Source organism: Pezoporus occidentalis, unplaced genomic scaffold (genome assembly GCF_034315485.1).
Source record: "Pezoporus occidentalis ecotype Australia unplaced genomic scaffold, CSIRO_AGI_Poc_V1 ctg63, whole genome shotgun sequence".
In the NCBI taxonomy this organism is placed as follows: domain Eukaryota; kingdom Metazoa; phylum Chordata; class Aves; order Psittaciformes; family Psittacidae; genus Pezoporus; species Pezoporus occidentalis.
The window spans coordinates 1,042,066-1,051,778 of record NW_026915977.1 but is presented as its reverse complement, the minus strand read 5'-3'; the positions used below and the strand labels follow the sequence as shown (position 1 = coordinate 1,051,778).

At 42.2% G+C, this 9,713-nt stretch overlaps 1 long non-coding RNA gene across 1 annotated transcript; it reads left to right on the top strand.

The window, feature by feature from the left end:
* Positions 1-619: 619 nt before the first annotated feature.
* LOC134174808 (uncharacterized) lies at positions 620-9,509 on the top strand. Its single transcript, XR_009968791.1, has 2 exons — positions 620-714; positions 7,840-9,509. It is a non-coding gene; the product is annotated as an uncharacterized LOC134174808 (long non-coding RNA).
* The last annotated feature ends 204 nt before the right edge of the window (positions 9,510-9,713 follow it).

The window sequence follows — 9,713 nt, the reverse complement described above, 5'->3', positions numbered from 1 at the left end:
GCAAGAATTAAAATTGCATTTAAAGGAAAAGAAAAGGATGTGGGGGGGGAAGAAAAGGCAGCATGATTATTATTTCTGGTGGGTGCGAAATATGTGCACGGGGAGAAGGAGTCTGGGGGATGGGGTGGAGTGGAGAAAGGTGGCTAAGGAGAGAAGAAAGAAACGGAGGACCAGGAAGCGCAAGGAGGGATGAGGAGAAGGCGAGATAAGGGGGAAGGAGGATAAGGAAAGAAGGATGAAAGGAAGGCGCTCGGGGAGATGGGGGGTGGGAGGATGAAAGGGAGGAAGGGATGAGGGGAAGAAAGGAGGATGCTTTGCCCTGGCCTCACCTCGGCTCGGTGGGTGGGGGTGGGAGAAGCTCTCACCGCCGCCGCCTCCTCCTCCTCCCCAGCAGCGCCGGTCACTGACGGGCTGGCTGCGCGGCGCGGCGCGGCTCCCTCGCACAGCGCCCGGCCCCGGCTCCCGCCTCCCCGCCCTCGCCGCCCGCCTCCCGCCGCCGGCCCGAGCCGCTCTGAGGGGACCCGGGCGCTGCCGCCGCGGCCGCCAGCCTCCCCGCGGCAGCCACTAGGGGAGGAGGAGGCAGCGCGCCTGCGCCACCGGTACCGCTGGGCCGGGAGTGGGGAGCGGGGGGCGAGGGGAGGCCTTGCTGCCGCTGCCGGCCCCGGCTCGGCCGGTCTACGGGCTGACTGCGGGCCGCCTCAGTGCGCAGTTGCTGTGAGTATGGAGACGGCGTTACCGGGGGAGGGAAGGGGTCGGGGGTGTGAGGGGAGGGGAGCGGGGCTGGCAGGAGGCGCCCGAGGGGCCGGAGGGGACAGAGCTGCGGTGTAGGGCGGGGGAAGGCTCGGAGGTAGACCTAGGGTGGCCGGCGGCAGGTGGAGGGCCGGGCCGGGCCGAGCTGAGGGCACCCCAGTGAACGGGCTCTATGGGGCTCTGGAAAGCGGCCCCGGGGGAGGGATGGGGGTATGGCGCATCCCGTCAGCGCGGTTCGGTGCCCGTGGTGTGCCCATGGTAAAGCGGAGGAGGCCGAAGGTGGGTGTGGAAAGGCCGCGCCCGGCAGTGGGGGCTCCGCCGGGGACCGGCACTGGAGGCTGTGACAGAAGGGGCTGGGGGACAAAGAGGTGGGGGGGGAGCTCATGGGGATTTATTCTCGTCCATCATCTCTTGTGCTGCTGCAGATGCTGTGCAGGGGGAAGGTGACTGATGTATGAGTGTACCACCAGGACTGACTCCAAGTTCTCCTCTTAAGCTACATCAACTTTGCTTGTGGCTTTCTTTCCTGCACCAAACGCAAGGTTTTGTCCCTCTCTGCGAAGCATTGCACTTTTCTTTGTCCTGTTACATCACTTGTGTTGCTAATCTGACCAAGCATAAAGGTTTTTGCTATGCTGCAGCACCTTCTTTTGCTGTTTCCTTTGGGGGGAACATGCTGCCACCCTCCTGCTCCGGAATCGCTGAGCCTGGAGTTCTGTAAGCCCTGCTGGTGAAAAATCCCTGTGGAGTAGGTGTTGTTGAAGGGGCTTTGCTGTTTTGAGGCAGTGTGATCCCACTGACATGCCATTGTTCCACACACTTCTTGTGGAATCCATCTGCTTCCCCAGCTTCTACGTAAACCCGGAGCCAACAAGGAGAGGAGGATGATGAGTCCTTCAGTGCTTTTACCTTTTGTTGCCTGTTTTAGGCTTGGAGGGAGCTTGCCAAAACATTTTCCCTGCCTCAGCCTGTAAGCGAATGATGTGAGTAGTACAGGTATCTGTTAGGCCTCAAGCAGAGGCAGTAGCTGCCAGTCTTTTTATTCTCTCTTCCCCAGCCTGACAAAAAAATATAATCAGGCTCTGTATTCATTTTTGCGATGAATAAATGAGGAAAGGAGCTGAGCTGGAACCTTAATTCCCCCTATAAAGGCACAACAAGGGAGTCTAAGGGAGAGTTTGAAGTAGGGAAAAACATTTCTTAGGTGAGAGCTTATTTAAATATTAATTTAAATGTGGTTGTATTCATCATGTACAGACATATAACAAATGTAAGTAGTCACAGTCAGTAGTATACAGAAATACTTTGAATTATTTTAACCCTGTGATATCACTTAGGACTGAAACATGACCTATTCTGCATGTGTAAACAGAGATCGTACTGGACTGACCTCCCCTTTATGATGATGTGTAACTTACTGCTGTAAGGCAGACTAAGTATACAGTTTGTGTCTTCCATAGGCTTTCAGGTTGCATCAAATTAGTTTTCTAGGTATCGTCTTTCCCATGCTATTGAATGGAGCCATGTGATGTTAGGAAACCTTTACTTACAGACCTTTGGTTTCTTGCCTTCATTTCTATGCTCCATGTCTCAGATTGCTGGTTCTTCTTTGTTGTGACTGGCTAGTCTATTGTGAAAATGAATGGAAACAAGCAAGGTTCCCAAACAGAACATAGTGAATTACCCACTCCTTTATCACAGTGCATTACACCATTAGCTGGAAGTCAGCTAAGTTTCTCCAGGCATTTGACAAAAAGGAGCATGACCTATGGTGTATATATAAGAATCACAAGTAGTAAATAAGCATGAGTATGAAAAATGATACAACTTCTTCCCTAAGCTGCAAATACATCTCTTGTAAATTCAAACCAAAGGACTCATGCAGCTATCTATGAGTGCTTCTGTTTAAAGTGTGTCAATTTAAGAAACAAATCAGATTACCTGCCTAGTCCAGATTACTTTATCTGAGACAGAGGACATGGATTGCTGGGCTGTTGCTGAGAGCTCTGCCAGAATGCTATGAAGAAATCTGAAAATCTGGAAGAAGTGTATGAACTTATATTTCTTTCATGGTCCTGAAAGAGGGCTTTGTCCACTGTTTATAGCCATTTCTTTCTTTCCTTTAGGTTATTAACCAGTTGTTAAAACTACCCTTTTTTTTTTTTTTTAATCACTGCTAATTGTCTCAAAGGAAAAGATGAAAACTGAACTTGTTACCAGAGTTTACTAAAACCAAGATAAGATGCTAAGCTGTTCTGTAAATTAATGTAGCTTTCACCAGCCAAGGGAGGTCAACTGACTGTCCTCGCAAACACTTGCAACTGCCAACATTCAGATACATGTAGAAAAGAGACATCACTTAAGCATCAGAAATATTGGGCACTTTGATCAGAAAGACAGGCAAAAAGACCATTCTGCTTAAGTGAAACATGGTTGGATGTTTTTTTTAAGTTCTGTGCAGGCTGTGGAACTGTCTGTCCCAAAATAGAACCCAAATATTAAGCATTGAAAATAAGAATGATTAGAGAAAAACTACAGGAAAAAATACAAAGAGTCCATGTTTCGCATTCGTCAGTGAGCCTGGTCTCTGTTGGCCATTTAATCTTTAGTTTTCATAACAACTTTCATGTTGAGTTCTGCAATACATAGTTACTCAAGGAGTAACTAGTTAGATACACTTGCCTTCACTTTAGCTTTTACTAAGAGTGCAGCTGATTGAAGTGGGAAGTTCAGAGGGGAGCACACACTTGGGACACATAAATACACATGGGCTAAGATCTTGGAAGAGTTGGGATTCTTGAAGCAGCAGCCCTCAGCCTTAGTCCACTATGTGCCACGAAAACAAACTAATTGTCCTGTCATCTCTCTAGGTGTAGTTGTCCTTTTCTATATAAAAGATCATCAGGAAATGAGTAGTCTCATTGTTGAAAGGTGTTAATGCAGGACCTAGAAGTGGTGTGGTCAACCAGAAGGTAGTAGACAATGTGCAGTATTTACGTTGTGGAGACTGCATGGCAGAATGAGCATTTAGGTCCCCTAAGTGTAGTGCTCTTTGCTGCTTTTAAAGAACTCAAAGCTGTGTGATCCTTTAGATTAAAAGCGACAGAAATCAAAGGGGTTTTAAGTTCCTCTGCTTAAGGAACTGCATGTTGGCACTTGTGGTTATATAGGCAGATTGCTGGTTCCAAGGGTATCACACAGCAAATTTCAGCACCTGGCAGTCCCAGTTTCAAAGTGACCTGTTTGCTGATGCCTTGTCAGATCTGAACTTGATTTTCTAAATCAAATGTCTTTGTAGCCTTTTTATATTATTTCATTTTTATGACAACATTAGATAACAGGTACCTTGCCATGGTGTAATGTACTGGAAGTAATTTTCTTCTGTGTGCCATTTGAATCTGTAGCAATCAAATAGTAACGTGTTACCTACTATTGCAATAGTTGTGGATACAGGTGTTCTCCATACAAATGCATGTTCTCCATACAGCATACAAAAGGACTTCACACCTAGGGTAGGTCTAAAATTAAACTGAATATATTTATAAATATAATCACAGTATTATAGCTTAATGCTAATTCCAGCTTTTTTTTTCTTTCTTCTTTCTTTTAGCATAACAATTAATTTATCCTTTTTCCCCCCACATTTGTCTTAATTACTTGGCATTTAAACTTTTCCCATAATATATCTGTCCTGTCATTTAGTTCTTTTTCTCAATTTTATTCTCTTTTCCTAGCATTCAAATACTCTTCAATATCAAATCCTTCAATAAGACTTACTATTTGACATGTTTTCAGTCTTAAAAGAGGTTAGTCCATGCCCTGAAGTATTACAAAGTATGTCTTTATCTTTACATCTAGCTCTCAAGAAAGTACCACAGCAGGAATTAGCCCCCTTGTTCCAGCATATTGTTAAAGCACTGGGTCTGCATACACGCACAAAAAAAGCCCTCCACACCTTTCGCTCAGCTTTTCTCAGGCAGAACAGAGATTATTGCTAAAAATGGTCTCAATTGTTTGCTTCAAGAACATGAACTTTTTTGAGTTCTTATTTCCTCTGTTACTATCTCAATATCTCTTTGTGTCTAGGTAGACTTTGTTTCTTTCACTACCTAATCCTGATCCCCTGTTCCTATTTGTGCTTTATTGACAAGTATTTCTGAGAATAGAAAAGCTAAAACTAGCAGGGCTTTAACAGAAATAATCCGTTAACTTATCTAAAGGATAGAAATTGAGGAGGATCTGTATCTCTTAGGCAACTCAAGCAGACTTTGAAAGCTGCAGGTGTAACCTAGAATACTTTAAGCTTCCTTTAGGCTCAGTTATCTTTAAAGACAAACCAACAGTTTCTTTAAAGTAGATAGTTCACTGCCTATACTCAAGAGAGGTTGTCATGCCATTCTGAAAGACATTTTGGTGCCTTGTATTAATAAAACATTATCTCTCGAACTTTATTCACTGGGTGTACATAAATATACAGAGATTGACTAAAATCATTCACTGTCCCTGAACATACTTGGGTACCTTTTACATAGGTATTTTAGAGACCTGTATTTTGTTTTAGGTATCTCATTTTTGGCACATTTGCTTGAGCAGTGGGTGGCAAATAACTGTTGCTTCCTCTTTGCAGTGAGGCACTTCCGTTCTAGATACTAGCATGAGCAGCACAGTAAGCAAGAACAAAACCTTCACAGCCTGCAGGTCATTTAAATTGGGTATTGTATAAGGAGTCATATGCAAGGTGGCTTCTGACACGAAGAGTCTCCTGCCTCCCATGCCCTCTGCCACACCTTTTGACTGTTTTCTCTGGCTCAAAAGCATCTGCGAGTCAGAGCATCCAGGGATGTACCCTGACTTGTACCTCTGAAGCAGCTAAAAGGCACATAGCAGATGCAGTCTGTTTTGAAGAAAACACAGGGTTTTTTTCAATCCACTTCTTTATACTGAGAGAATGAGGCTACTCCCTTCACTTCTTTCAGAAAGCTGACTTCAAAAATGCAACAGAAACACAAAAAGACACCTGCTCTTTGCTGTTGTCAGGCTGATGTTCACTAGATTAATGATTTTCATAGCAGACTTTTATAAGGCCTTTTCCTTAACTGGTTTCTTCTCAAAACCATGGAAATATACTCTAAATTTTGTTAAAATTTTGAACTACAGTTGATGCCACCTGTTAGCAGGGGTTTGTGGAGGCCTTTAGAGGGTAGATTTAGACTAGATCTTAGGCAGAAGCTCTTCCCTGTGAGGGTGCTGAGGTGCTGGCACAGGGTGCCCAGAGAAGCTGTGGCTGCCCCATCCCTGGCAGTGTTCAAGGCCAGGTTGGACACAGGGGCTTGGAGCAAGCTGCTCCAGTGGAAAGTGTCCCTGCCCGTGGCAGGGGTTGGAACTGGATGAGCTTTAAGGTCCCTTCCAACCCAAACCATGCTGTGATTTTATGATCTCTCATCCTTTACTTGCAAGAAGGGCAATGTGTGGTAGGTTTATTTTGGCTCTGTATTTTGAAAGGGGGCTAGAGAAAGAAGGGCTTTTAAAGCTTGCATATGCTCAGGGAATGTGCTACAAACTGTGGAATATTCTCATACATTTATAAGATTTATAAATTGAGACTCAGAAAAATAAATTCTCAGCTCTTCCTCAAGCCTCCTTGAGTAACTCACTTGACTTCTTCAAAGCTGCCTCACTGTCTCTACATCTGTTTTCTTAATTATACTTGCGTTGGAAAACTTGGGGTTTATATCTTAAAGCTCTTCTCTCCTACAGAAATCTTGATCAGATAAGCAGCTCTTAAGCAGTGAGTGCTGATTTCCGTGTTGACCACCACCTTCTAGCTGTTTCCCATCTGTTGTTCGTAAATACTTCATGTCTTGTGCTGCTGCTGTTGTTAGCTCCTTGGAAAACAACCTCAATTTTCTTATGTTTGCACACAGCATCAAAACAACAGGAAATCTGTCCATGACTGTGAATCCTACACAATGCCAGAACATTGTGTATTTCAATGACTGGAACTTATCAGAGGGAAACAATTATGTTGCAAGCTGTAAGATAATGTAGCTCATATGTTCACAGAGTATGTGTTTAGTTTATGTCTTGGTGAGGGGTGAGAACGAGGCAAGTGAGAGAGAAACCAAAGGGGGGAGCTGGGCTGAGAGTGAGAGAGAAGGGACAGGAGGTGGTAGAGGAACCCTGCAGAAGATGCACAAATTAAACACTGCAGGAAGTATTTTTGCCTCATGCCTTTGCAGAGCTAGATAAACTTGTCTTCTATTCCTGCTCTGTCCCTGGAATTCCTTTCTTTTCCTGACTAGAGGAAGGCTTAGGGAAAAGGATTAATATCCAGATGCTAATAACTATTACAAAGTAAGAATGACTCTCTTCGAAATTTTCAGTCAAAGGAACAGAAGGTGTTTCTATGCTGCCATGGCTCCAAATACAGTTCATTAAGTATTCCTCCATTGAAGAAAACAGCCAATGGTTTTGCTTCACTTCAGGGAAATTATGGTCTTCATCCTTCTGCTTTTTCAATTATTATGTGCTGTTGCACTTTCTATACATACGAGGTGGGATGGAAAGCTGTCTGGTCCTCACTCATCCGTGTGAAAATTGCTGGATTCCTCCACTGAATCATAGTGCTTTTCTGAAATGTCATTTGCAAGTACTGGGCTAAATTCTGATCCTTTCTCAGGCCTTATTATGCAAACTCCTGTTGTCTTTCTGAGACTTTTAGTAAACAAAACATGACTGGGAATATCCATATCTGACATTGCATCTTGGTAATCTAGAGGAAACTAGCTGCAGAAACTTGCTTTTCTTTTTATTAACATTTCCTTCTGTTTATAATTTATGGTTTGCGCTATATTAAAGATTGTCTGTACTTAAGTAGGGCATAAAACAGATACTTGTGATATATTACCTGCTAAACATTGTTTTTGTTGGACGAAATGCAATCACTTAAATGTGTTTTCCATCTTGTGGGCACAGAGTCATGATGAGATACAATCAAGTTTTGTTTGAGCCACAATAATGTTTACAGAAATTATCTCCCACATCTTGAAGTATGTAAAATTCCTAATTTATTTTTTTCTCTGTTGACAGAAGCCCAAGATGAAGCATCTTCCCATTCATATCTTTTAAAATGCACTAAAGACTTTTAACTAAAGCATGGCCTGAAGAAAGTTAATGAAGTTGTTAGTAGGCTGCGTCAGAAATGAAAAGGCTGTGGATGGTTCTGGTCTTTTCCTTCAGGCCTTCATGAATCATGAAAATGACAGAAAGTTGATTTTTTCTGAAGGAGCAGCAGCTGTAAGTGAAAAAAGAAGAGGAAAAATCAAGAACAAAATTAAGCAATGGAAAGCTGATGACAAGAGCCACTACTGGTGCTGACCAATCTGTTGCAAGCTGAAATTTTCTTGCATCTTAATGGAGCTTGTGACCTAATTTACAAAGTCTTGTTAATATACTTTTTTAGAAGGGTCAAACTTTTTTCCTGCTAAAGATCATGTACTTCAACTAAGAAATCTTTCCTCACCTACAGTATCTACAGTATGCATTACAGTATAATGTGTTCATACAGTATATGAACATATTAATAAGTCATGAGCAATAATCCTGGAGTATTTCACACCCCTTTGCCCTGTCCTCACTTTTCATTTACAGTTAAAGAATGATACAAAGAATTCCTTTTTGTGTTTGTTTGTCATGACCAGTGCAAATAATCACATGGGCTTATGAAGGCAGAAAGTTATCTAGCAGCAGGCTCATCCACTTCCAGTTTGGAGATGAATGTAGTTTCAAACAGAAATAAAATGACATTCTGAAAATCCACAGATGGATTTTCAAACAGATCCACAAAATGGACCTATTAATAGTGAGAGAAATAAGAAGCGTGAAAAGAATACTCCATGTAAAATTTAACATGCCACATTTAGGTAAAAATCTTGATTTTAATATCAAAAATACTCTGCGCATTCAAATTGAATTATGCAGATTATTACTTCTGAAAATGGTTGCACCTCTTGATCGAAGAGGTCAAGAGCTGCATCAAGGCCTTACATACCTTACATGAAGCACACCTCAGATGGGAAGGACACTGCAGGAATATTTATATTTTCAAAGCATTCTTCATATTTCAGTGACAGCTGAATGTGACATCCCTTAAAGAAAGAAAGAAAACAGACAAATGCTTTTTCATTAAATGAATGAACCAGCTCAGAAATATTGAAGGGATGTCTAGTGAACTATAATGATCGTAGGACATGCAACAATATGTTGTGGAGGGAATACACCTGTCACTATCCTAATCTGGATTCCTCAGAGAGGATACTAAGATCCATTCCATTTCATGATTTGTTCATGCAGACTACATAAAATACACTGTAAAAATGAGTTATTTTCCATAACAACGTTTTGGCAAATGAAACCAAAACGGGTTGCTATGACAGTTCTCACAAATCTTTCTATTTTATCTGGGTTTTGTATTATAAATATGTCAAGATGAAGCAATTTCTGTCAAAACAGAATTTTTTCCTTTTGGGAAAGTTTCCTTGGCATTTTTTTTAATACCTTAATTTTCAGTATTTGTCAAAGTCAGGATGAAGACTAATTTCAAATGCTCTAACTTCCATCTGCATCATCATAAACCCATGGGAACATAGCTTTAGTATTATAAATGAGTCATGTCATTGGATACAGTGTTGTTAGTTTAATTGACTTTGTTTACTGCTCTGTATAACGAGTGACTGAAAAATAAATGACACTCAACATTGGCTAAACTGTTTCTAGTGGTTCCTGAAATGAAAGTCAACGGTGTAGATATGAGCCATTGCATGAAAATATTAACAGGTCTGATTTTTGTTCCAGTAGCACAATGCCATGTGACATTTAAATGGATACAGGGAATTGCATCTAGTCCTTTGTAAATAAGAACTCTCAAAGGTACAGACATAAAAATAGCACAGATCTATTGTATA